The following is a 12,279-nucleotide window of genomic DNA, read 5'->3' as shown; positions in this document are numbered from 1 at the left end:
TCTTAAATTCTCTGTGGCTGCCGGCTGCTGAAGTAGGGCAGCTTGTGACAGGGAAGGGGAAGGGAGGGGGTAGCTGTGGCGGGGGTGAAGCGGCGAGGCCGCGGCCTGTGTCCCGAGGGCTGCGGGAAGCGCAGGAGAGAGAGTGGGATTGTGTCACGGAGGCGCGGCGCAACTCTCTCTTCTGGCCCGTGTGTGACCTAGGGCTGGTAGCCTAGCAACGATTTCACTTGGCGGCCCCTGCCTCTGTCATGTCAGCACCTCACAATATGGAGTGCCCTGGCCATTGCCTTCCCCAGTCATCTACGCTTTCCCCCAGCAAGCTGGGTACTCATTTTACCGACCTCGGGAGGATGGAAGGCTGAGTCAATCTTCAGCCGGCTACCTGAAAACCCTGTTTCCACAGGGGCTCGAACTCAGGTCATGAGCAGAGTTTAGGACTGCAGTACTGCAGCTTTAACACTCTGCGCCACGGGGCTCTTTTCCCATCATGAAACACCCTCCTTAATTTAATTTTGCATAACTTCCAAAATTACAACAGTTTTCTAGCCTTCAGTCTTTTATAAATTGGGTTTCTCATATCCAACAAGAAACTGATCTTAGGGAAAAGCAGTAGCCAAAAAATTTGTTACTGTAAATCCAGTACTGTATGGTTATCTCAGACTAGGATTTGGAGATCCATGTTTGAGTCCCCACTCTTCCATTGAAGCTTGTAGGGTGATCTTCAACAAGAAGGGGTCTTGAAACTGTCTGTTTTTAATTATTTTTGAATATTCCCAAACTCGTATTTTGCTTTATCTTAATCCCTGAGTACTCTATATACTACCATAAATGCTATTGAAACTGAAATAAATGTTAATCAGTGTATTCTAGTTAATATTTTACTGGAGCTGTATAATCTTTTAATTTTTATCTTTATTTTTATATCATGTTTTACCTTTTTAGGTCCCTCTAGATTTTTACAATTTTTCTGGGGGTGTTGTTGGTCTTCATTGTACTGTGCCTTTTAATTGGACAGTACATTTCCCAACCTGATCTTGCCTAGAAAAGACTCAGGATTGCACTTAAAGAACCTCTGGATTCCTCCTTCCTCTCAGAGTGGGTTCCCTTTTCTCCTTTGCATTGGAAGATTTTATGCCCCTACTTTCCTGAAGAAAATGGTTTGGAGGGTTTTTCTGACTGTTGAACTTTGAGAATTTATACATTTCAAGGATTTTAGGTATGCCTTTTCATTTGACACTACACCTCCAAATCCAATCTTGCCTAGAAAGACTAAAGATTGCACTTAAAGACGTTTCTCCCAGAGTTGGTTCCCTTTCCACCTTTGCATTGGAAGACTTTATTCTTCTCTTCCCTTATGAAAATGGATCCAAGGATTTTTGCTCTGGAGTTTGGATGAAATAGAAGGCAAGGACTGGCTGCTGGTGTGTTACTTCTTCTTTCAGCACAGGCACCTTCTAGCACTGAAATGTTTCACTGCTGGCATGCAAGTTAAAAAAACCAACTGCCCAAATCCATCCAGAAAGGCAGCTTTCCTCAAGGTGGGAAATGTTCACATTCCCAGGAAGAGGCTTTCTTGCTAAATCATTTTGCAATTAAAGTGAAAAGTATGTGAGAAACCTGTTTTAAAAGGAACTGGAGGGGGAGACGGAAGAACTGGGACTATGTTGGGAAGTTTATTAAGTAGTCTGGACACAAGGGGGGAAAAACCAGTAATATCAGAAAACGGAACTTTATAGCAGTCTGGAAAACACCAATCTTATTTGTATCTCTGAATTTTCAGCTTTAATTGAAAAAAAGTTATTCACACAGTGGAACTTGCATAGCATCTAAGGATAGGGAATCCAGTGGTACACATGATCAAATAGATCTGTTGCTGTATGTGCAAAGTGCCGCGCATATAGAATGCAAGTTTCTGTCAATGCAGTATAAGTAGCCATTATTCCTTCCAACTTGACTATCCAGATCTTGATGTATATTTGCATAAAGTACCATATTCTCAATTGTTTATGTGTGCTGTCCTTTCTTACTGGGTGATGCTGTCTTTGAACTCTACAGAAAATTTTAAAAGTGTTTAGGTGTTGTAAATTCCCTCTCCCTCTTAGCAACTCATGTTTCAGTCTCTAGTGATGTCACTGATAATCCCACTACCTCTACAAGTGTTTATAGAGCACACTGCAAAACCAAAACAATTGAAATCAAATCAATTTAATGTCAAATGAAGAGGAAAAACATTCTACTGGGAAAACGCACTGCCTAGGTCTTGTGCTTCCATCACAAAAGTGCTTTTTAAAAAGCACAATAAACATAAGTTTGATATTTATGAAGAACATGTTGAACTTGGTCTTTAAATGATGTCTCCGTCTGTGCATTTGTGCCTTGACTAAACCTCTAGGGAAGATGCTATGAAACCAATGCTGACATTAAAATGTTGGGAGGTCCAGAAGGAAATTAAGAAAGGAAAAACAAGGTGAGTTAAAAACAAACTCCTAGGATGAATCAAGTAAATGTTCTTGAAATATTTGCTTTCATTTCTGACAGCAAATGAATGATTTAAAGCCTGTGAATGAAACCACTGTTTCAAAATATATACACATATAGACATTCTGATGAAATTTTGAAGATGTTTAAAGGTTAAATATATATATTTAAAAGTTCTTTAAAAATTTCTTGGTTGTCCAGTAATTACTCATCTATTTTCCTTTTTAAAAATTATACAATTGAAATCTTTTGCATATCTTGCTATGCATTATAAACAAAAACTTTGACTCTCAAATGTAAAAATGTGGGGGGTGTATTCAGAATACCTTAACAACAACCCTGGCTCATTAAACAGAACTTTGCTCTCCCCACTGAAGCCCATCCCACCCTCTGAAATTCTGGCCCAGGGACTTCAGGAACAGTGGTGGGTGCAATGTAAGGATCTTCTGTGTATGTAGGGGTGGAGATCAAGAGAATTCTCCCCAACCTGCCGGTGGAAGGTGTTACCCTAAGTAGTTGTGAGGGTCTCCTGAGTTTGTTGGGGGAATTAGCTAGGAGACCCGAACAAGCGAGAGGGAGCAGCAAGCAGGATCTCCACCTACTGTTTGTTTACAAGAACTCTCGAATCAGGCCTTAATTAATGAAGTGGTTTTTATTGATGAAAATTAAAAAGAAATAAAATCAAACATTAATTGAAAAACACTCTATATACACTCATACAAGTTCAGAAAATAAAGATAGTAGCTGTATAAAGACGAGAAGGGAACTTATTTTACATGGGACTATATCTACCTATTCCAGAACAGATTCAAGGAGAAAGGTGAGCAGAATGAACCAGCATTCCACTCAAACAAGTTGTACCCAGTTTTGTGTTGGGAGTGTAATTTAGTGGATGTCCTGATAATGCGTACACACACAGCAGGAACTCATTTGCATTTTAGGCCATACCCCCTGACACCAAGCCAGCCAGGACTATGTTCCTGCTCAAAAAAGCTCTGTTTACATCATCCTCTCCATCTTTTACCCTCACAACAGCCTTATGAGGTAGGAGAGGCTGTGACTGGCTCAAGGTCACACAACAAGCTTCCATGGCAGAATGAGGATTTGAACCTTAGTCTCCCAGATCCTAGCCCAGCATTCTAACCACTACTCCATACTGACTCTAAACATACATACACACATATATGTTATTATACAGAGACTGATATGTGTAAGGATAGGGGATTTGGAAGGCATTCCAGCGGTGGGCAGGGATGTCACATAACATTCCCGACACAATTATGCTATTCAGGAGTGATGTGTTGGGGACATTGTGCAGGGGGAAGCTCTGGTTTTGAGGCAAACTCTAATTATGCTTAAATCAGGGGTGGAATTCTAGCAGGAGCTCCTTTGCATATTACGCTACACCCCCCTTATGTAGCCAGTCCTCCAAGAACTTACAAAACTTGGAGGATTGGCTACATCAGGGGTGTGTGGCCTAATAGGCAAAGGAGCTCCTGCTAGAATTCCACCCCTGGGTTAAACTATAGAGTTTTGTCCCCAAACCAGAGCAGCTCCAGCATAATGACATGACTTCTGAGTGATTTCATCACATTGGGGATACTGCATGGTGATGTCTCTGTTTATGGGTGGTGTTTCCCCCACCAGCCAGCTGCTCCATAGTGGGGAGGAGCCCCCGAAAATGGGGGATCCCCTACTGGGACCTGGCAACTCTAGTAATGTATGAAGCCTTGGGCAGTTGTAGAAGGTATATGTTGCAACAGTAAAGAAGACCTTGGTGAATAGTCTATTCAAAGAACACCTTCCACAGACCCTATGTTGAGGGCTACCATGCTGCACTCCGGATTTCCTGATCCACAATTCCTTTGGCATGATAGAAAGTGACCTACAGGCAGTGGAATCTCCTGCATGTTTGCTGAGACATAGGTTCCATTTTATCCAGTGCCTAGGCTCAGCCTGCTCCAAAAGTTCTCAGCCTCACTGGAAAGCAAGGAGAGCAAGAGCTCCCACTCCAACTTCTTCTGGAAGGCTGTTCCAGAGGCATAGGGTCGTTACTGGAAAGGCTCCAGCAAAGATACTGAGCAGGGTTGCCTGCCCTGTGTTGGCAACCCCAAAAGCTTTTGGGAAGCAAATTGTTAGAAAGAGAGGGAGCATCATTGATACAATTTCAGTTCTGGTTGATCACATGGCAATTACATCCCCATATGTATGTGCTTTACAGTCTAGACCCTAGAGTCTAGATCTTCACAGCTGTGATAATCAGAAGTGACATTTCCATGACTATTGTTTTCCTTTGTTTTCTCCCACTAGTCAATTGTCCAAAAGCATGTGAGAATGGGCGGGAGCAGGAAGTTGCTTGCTGGAGGCAGGCAACTGGGAGTCATAGTACTGATAGAAGGCATTCCTGGGAAGAATGAATCTGATGCATGGGACTGTTCAGAGTTCGATGGTCCTTCAAGTATGCATGCCCCAGATCATGAAGAGCTTTAAAGACGAGTTGAATCCAGAAACTAATTGGCAGCCAATAAAGAGAACAAGAGTAATATATTCTTGCTGCCTAGCCCCACATAATAGAGGGGCTGCTACATTTTTCACCAGCTGTGGTTTCTAGGTCATCTTCAATGGCAGACCCATGTAGATCTTATTACAATAATCTACATTCAAGGTTACTGAAGTATCGATCAGCATGGCTAAAGCAGCTGTCTGCAAATAGGAAGCCAGCTTCCTAACTAGATGTAGTTTGGGAGCAGGTTGGGTGGGTTCCTGTTATGGAACCTGTTTCTCCAATAGGAGACCAGAATTCAACAAGACTCCCATGTTTTTAATAGTGTCTTTCAGTGAAAGCTCCATGCCACTAATGGTAGGAAGAACAATTCCCTTTGTGGCCTTGCTCCACTTGGCTGTTTGACAGGTTTAAGCACTAGTGGTCAATCTGAATCTCCACCCAGTGACACACCACCCTTCCAGCTTGCCCAGCTCTTGGAGGGGTTATCTTGTATTTCTCCTTTGGTATACTGTCACCAGCTGATCAATTTCAGAATTGCCTACCAAGAGGACCAGTGCTATCAACTATCCTTTCATGTTGTTTAAAAGATCCACCTAGTGCCTGCATTGGTTACCAGGGGGACAGCTTACCACAATTGTACATTCCCAGAAAATTAAAGTTGTAGCAAACAACCATCTTCCCTCCTCTGACACCATTTTGAATAGTGTGTTTGATGGGTGGAATTGGGCAAGATTTCTCCTCTTTCTTGTGCCAGTGGGAAAATAGGCAGTGAAATAAAATAAGTTCAGCCAGCTCTGAATCAGCTAAGAAAACTTTATTGCAAGAAGAAACAGCCACAAACACCACAGACACTTCACTCATTATATGCACTGTGCCTGAGTTAAACATGCCTCCTTTAGTCAACAGCAGTCATATGTGTGTGTATATATATGTGTGTGTGTGTGTATATAATTCAATTTTTAGCCCACCTTTCCCATAGAGCAGGTTCAGGGTGGGTTACATCATAAAAACAGTCAACAGTAAAGACAGTGGCAGATTCCACATCACAGACATGACCTATTGTCCAGGTCCAGCAGATCTTGTAGCGCTGGGATGGAATGAGGGGTGGGGGGAGGGAGGCCGGTAACAAGTGACGCCCACTGCCTCACCTGAAAGCCTGGCAAAAGAGGTCTGTTTTACAGGCAGATCTGTCCCACTTGGGGATCCCACAGGGCACGGATCTCCAGGGGGAGCTCGTTTCACCAGGCAGGGGTCAGGGTTGAAATGGCCATGGCCCTCGTCGAGGCCAGATGGACTTCTCTGGGGCTGGATATTACCAAAAGTTGTTGGGTTGCTGATCATAAGGACCTACGGGGCTCATATAGGGAGAGGCAGTCCTGAAGGTATGCTGGCCATATAGGGCTTTAAAGGTAAGTACCAACACCTTGAACCAGATCTGGTACTCAAATGGGTAGCCAGTGCAGTTCACACAGCACAGGATGGATCCGTGCCTGTACAGGCGACGAAGTCAACATCCGTGCAGCAGCGTTCTGCACCAGCTGGAGTTTCTGGAAGAAGTGCCTCATGTCCCGTTCTAAGAGAATGGTCAATTGGAGGCAAAAGACTAAGGGGGGGGGGGGACTCTCTCTTCTTCTTCTTCAAGGCTTCTAAAAGTTTCTGCCTACCTTGGTGACATTTACAATACCTGCATGAGGAGAACCACACCAATCTTTAGTTGTAGAAGAGACTTGATGGCGGAATTTAATTGATTTGTTTTAAACCTCCCTCTGGGGAAAAAGTTTTGGATCTTGGGAAAGTTGTTTGCAAGTATTTATGGATGTGAAGGACAGCTGGCTTAAAAGTATTTTGAAGCTTAAATTGAAGTGCTGTGAATGAGCATCCAGCAATCCAGTATCTTCGCTGGAGCCTTTCCAGTAAGAGCCCTAATTTGACTTTTAAATGCTGGTGGGTATTTTATACTGACCTATAAGACATAACAGGATCTTTGGTTGGAGGAAGAACATCTGTGCAAATTTCCAAAGTGGATTTTCATTCCTTGTTGTTGGATGTTATGGATATTACCTTTTAATTTTGTTTTTTACTTTCTTTTTATTTTCTTTCTACCTGTGGTTGGAATATTTTTGATATGGTTTAAATATTTTTGGCTTTGGATTCCTTTTTTTTTTTACCCTTCCTCTCTTGGATTATCAAATTTGGAATTTTTTCCTTATTTTTATTACTTTTTGCTTTTCTCATTGGGAGTGCCTGGTTTCATTTTTCTCTTTGATTATTTGTTTAATTTTTAACTTTTGATTTCACTCTTGGATTATAAATAGGGCATTCAGCCCTGAATTACAAATTTGTACCTTGAAGTAGTTGAAAGACTCCATAGTGACTTGGATTTTAATTGAACCATCATTGCTAGAGGACTTGTTATGGTGAATTGTTTCTGTTGTGAACTGAATTGTTTGCCTATGTGCTACTAAGCGTGTTTTGCTAAAAAGTCTTTGTTTATTATTATTCTTACTATTGTTTTGGGTATGACAAATTGTTGATAGCAGCTAGAAGGCTGTTTTCTTTTTAAAACTATTTCATAACAACGGCATTGCTTGGTGGAGATTAGCTTATCTGTTATAAACAGGCACATAGAGTTCCAAAACAAACTCTGAAGAAGCATCATTTAGACTTGGTGACTGTGAGTGTACTTACTCTAATAAGAATGGAAAATAAAGCTGCGATTGGTTTTAAAGAAGCAGAAAAAAAAAAAGAAAACCGAGAAGGAAAACCACCAATATCTTCACCTAGCGCTCCATCTGGGCTAGGGAAATTTACGACTATGCAGGGAGATATGAAAGAAATGCAAAGCACTCTACTGACTGCTATAGCACAGCTGACTAATAAAGTAGATAATATTGGAGAACAGATGGCAGAGATTAAAAAAGAGCTTTTGGAAAACAGCAGACAGACAGCTGAGGCTAATAAAGCCTTAAAAGTACTAGATGGCCAGGTGACAGATAATACGCAAAAGGTGGAACAACTGGAAAAAGAACAGAATATACATTACTCTAGACTTTTGCAACTGGAAGTAAATAGAGCTGCTTATATGTTGAGGTTTCAAAACATATCAGAAGAGAAAACTGAAGATTTGCAGAAAATATTAAGTGAAGCCTTGACTGAAATCTTACAGGTGGGGGCGCGCGGCGACGCGGAAGATGGCGGACGCTTGAAGTGGCGGCTCCCGGCTCACAGTCCCTTCCCGCTTCTCCCGTTCCCGTTCCCAACCATTTCTTTCACCTGGCATGGGCAAACGAACTGCAGGGAACACCAAGGCAGCCAAGAAAACTCCCGCGAAAGCCGCACCGACGCAGCAGGTACTAAACTTTCTTCCAACGAGCCCCGGGCCCTTACCTCTCTCTGAAATGGCATCCAGCCCTTCCCCCGGCCCCGCTCAGGAAGAGGGCTCTTTATTAACGACCCAAACATTTCAAGCGGCGATTTCACGCTTGGAGGACTCAATAGGGGTTACAATAGGGGAGAAGATCAGCAAAGCTATTACCCCCTTGCAATTAGAACTAAAAAAAATTAATGAAACGCTTTCAGCAGTCACTCAAACTGCAGACTCAGTGCTGGAAATGGCTACGGTGGCCCACGAGGCTGTACAAGCCCTGCAAAGCTCAGACCTATGGCTCCATGAGAAGGTGCTTTACCTGGATACCAGATTAAGGGCTGCTAACCTGAAATTTAGAGGCCTGCCAGAACAGGCGGAAGAGAACCAGGAGGTAAAAATCTTCATTGCCTCATGGCTTGCTTCAGCCCTCCACCTCCAAGATGGAGTCGCCCCTCTCATTGATTCTGCCTACCGTCTGGGGGCATTACAGCCCAAGTCAAAAGACTTTTCAAGAGACATACTTGCCACGGTTCCAGACTCCAGGACCAGAACCCTGATTTTACAGAGAGCCCGATCTGAAGAGGGTCTACTCTACAAGGGCAAAAAGATCCTGGTTCTAGCTGATCTTTCACCAGAAACCCTGCAGCATAGGAAAGAAATGAAGCAGATTCTAAATTCACTATTTGAACACAAAATACGCTTCCGCTGGGCTTCTCCTATCCAGATACTGGTTGTTCACCAGGGCCTTCGGCTAACAGCTTCTGATTTCACCTCCGGCTGTGATCTTCTTAAACAACTAAACATTGACTCTCCTTCATCTCCTGACTCAAGTGGGGCTACTTCATCTCGTTCAACCAACCCACCGTTTTCTTTCAAGCCAAGAAGACGACGCTGACTTCTTCATGGACGTTCAGTTCACCTCCTGTTACTTCCATCTCCTGCTACTGAACAGTTGTATTTGCACTACCCATGCCATCTTGTTCTGGTTTAAGGGAGCGGGGTTTTTCTTTCCTCTTATTATTTCACATTGTTAAGGGAACAGCCGGGATGTTCCTTCTTTTTGCTCCCTCCATATTAGATTGTATATTTCTTATATACTGAGTAAAGTTGCATTGTTTCCTGGTTGGAAACAATGAACAGTTTAGTAAGATTTATGTTGTTAATATTGTTGATTTGTTTTTTCAAGGGGAAAAGGTACCTTTTACTGGTGTTTATTTATGGCCCTTTTCAGACGGTGCTTTTTGACCAGCACTGGTATGTTCTGGTATACTCTGGCCATGACCCTCGAACTCAGTGGATCCCTTTAGCGGTGTTTGGGTTTTTGGAAATTTTTACATTTATACTGAAAAGTGGTTTGTGTTTGTTCAATTTTGTTCAGACAAATATGGTTGTTGTTGTGAACCTAGACTTTTGCAGTCAGGTCACTAATCCTGGTACTCCCACCCCAATGTTCTCTCTTTGTTTATTCTGTGTTGTGAGAACAAGGGAAATCTGGTCATTGTTACCTGTTTCTTCTACTTTTTCTCATCATTGTTATACAGAGCCCCAGTCCGGGTTCTACAGGCGTTATATGGATCTTAACAATGTTTTTTTCTACTTTAATGTATCTAAATTATGTCTGACTTAAAGTTAATTTCTCTCAACTGCAGAGGCCTTAACAACATTATTAAAGCCAAGCGGCTTTCTTCTGCTTTGACCAAATTACAACCTGATCTTCTTTTCCTACAAGAAACCCACATTAAGTCGGCAAGCTCCACCATACTTCGATCTAAGTGGTTCCATACACAGTATGTAGCTCCTGGTTCTTTTAAATCACGTGGAGTCGCCATCCTACTTTCAAAAAATACCCGGTTTGTTTTGTCAGCTCAAGAAGTCGATCCCCAAGGACGTTATATCTTTATAAAAGGTACACTTAATGACTCTCCTTTCACTCTGGTTTCTCTATATGCTCCCAATTCCTCACAAATTACCTTTATAAAAGACACGCTTTCTAAACTTGCCCTTTTCCAAGAAGGGGCAGTCATTATAGGGGGGGACTTCAACCAAATCATAGACCCCAAGTGGGACAGATCATTTAAGCCACACTCTCCCCCGACTTCTCCCCCAGCACCTATGCAATCTGTCCTTCATAATTTTAACCTATGTGACGTTTGGAGATTGCATAACCCGGGGGTTAAGGACTACACCTACTTTTCGGCATTACACAATACCTTTACAATGATTGATTATTTTCTTATTTCTCCCTCCTTATTGAACCAAGTTTCTCACACCAATATTGGCCTTAGGACACTTTCCGACCACGCTTGGTTGGAGTGCACACTGCATGCTGGTTCTCAGGACAGGCCTTCATTTAATTGGACATTAAATAAATCACTCCTTCTGAACCAAGAATTTTGTACACAATTAGAGCAAGAGATCAATCTTTATTTCAAAAACAATCTGGATTGTGGGGTTTCCAAAGAAATTGTGTGGGACGCAATGAAAGCTGTTCTGCGAGGCAAGTGTATCTCCCTGCATTCGGCCTACAAAAAAAGAAAATTAGAACTGAAACAACTCATTTTAGACAATATTAAACACTTGGAACAAAAACACAAGCAAACCTGCTCTAATAAAGTTTACCAAAAACTTGTTCTCGAAAGACAGAAACTAGACTTATTGGAAACATCTAATATTCGAAAAAATCTACTATTCGTGAAACAAAAATACTGGTATAACCACCCCCGTTCATTGAAACTACTTTCATGGAAACTCAGGAAAGAGCTAGGTGAGAGACAGATTAAATGTCTTAGAGACAACTCTGGCAAAATACACTCATCAAACAAAAAAATCTTGGACACCTTCCATCAGTTTTTCCAACAGCTATATACCTCGTCCAATCCTCCTTCTCACCTAATAGACCACTTTTTTCAAAACCTTACCCAACTCTCCCACGAACACCGAGCCTTTTTAGATTCTCCGATTTCTTCTCTTGAAGTCGTTGACGCCATTAAGGCCTCCAAATCAATAAAACCCCAGGTAGAGATGGACTACCTTCAGAATTTTATAAAAAATTCAATCTTTCCCTGGTACCTCACCTTACCACTGTTTGCAATCTTGTTCTGGACTCTGGCTGTATGCCTCCCAACTGGTCCCAGGCGAAAATAGTTATGATTCCCAAAAAAGACAAAGACCCATTAAATGTTAAATCTTACCGCCCCATTTCTTTACTAAATAATGATTATAAAATATTTACTTCCATTTTGACTGCTAGATTGAACACAATCATAGGGCTCTATATTCACACCAACCAATCAGGATTTATTCCGAATCGCGATATCACAGACAATACTAGACAAACAATTAACTTAATTCAATATTGCACTTTTCAGCCATACGACTCCTGCATTCTTGCCTTAGATATAGAGAAGGCCTTCGATAGTGTAGAACCTTTCTTCCTTAAAAAAGTCTTACATCATATGGGTTTCGGACCTAGGTTCAGAACGGTTATAGATTCTTTGTATTCCTGTCCATCCGCGTTTATACAAATCAATGGTCAACAGTCCCCTTCACTTATCCTAGAAAGAGGAACTCGTCAAGGGTGCCCCCTATCACCACTGCTATTCGTCATTGTCATAGAGCCCTTTGCAAATTTGATACGGCTTTCTTCAGAGATTTCTGGTATCTCTGTCCAAAATTCTACTTTTAAAATAAGTTTATTTGCCGACGATATAGTCTTATATATTACAAATCCACTACAGTCTATTAAAGCCGTTTCCTCTCTCCTGTCTGATTACAGTAAACTTTCAGGTCTTACAGTTAACCACTCGAAATCAATTCTCTACCCGATTAAAATTTCCGATACTTCTAAAAAAGACATAATTGCAAACTACCCCTTCCATTGGGTCTCTGATTCCTGGTCCTATTTGGGGCTGAAAATCGCCTTAAATAT

This window comes from Heteronotia binoei, chromosome 3, assembly GCF_032191835.1.
Source record: "Heteronotia binoei isolate CCM8104 ecotype False Entrance Well chromosome 3, APGP_CSIRO_Hbin_v1, whole genome shotgun sequence".
Lineage (NCBI taxonomy): Eukaryota > Metazoa > Chordata > Lepidosauria > Squamata > Gekkonidae > Heteronotia > Heteronotia binoei.
The sequence above is the reverse complement of the archived record's forward strand: the minus strand, read 5'-3'. Positions refer to the sequence as shown.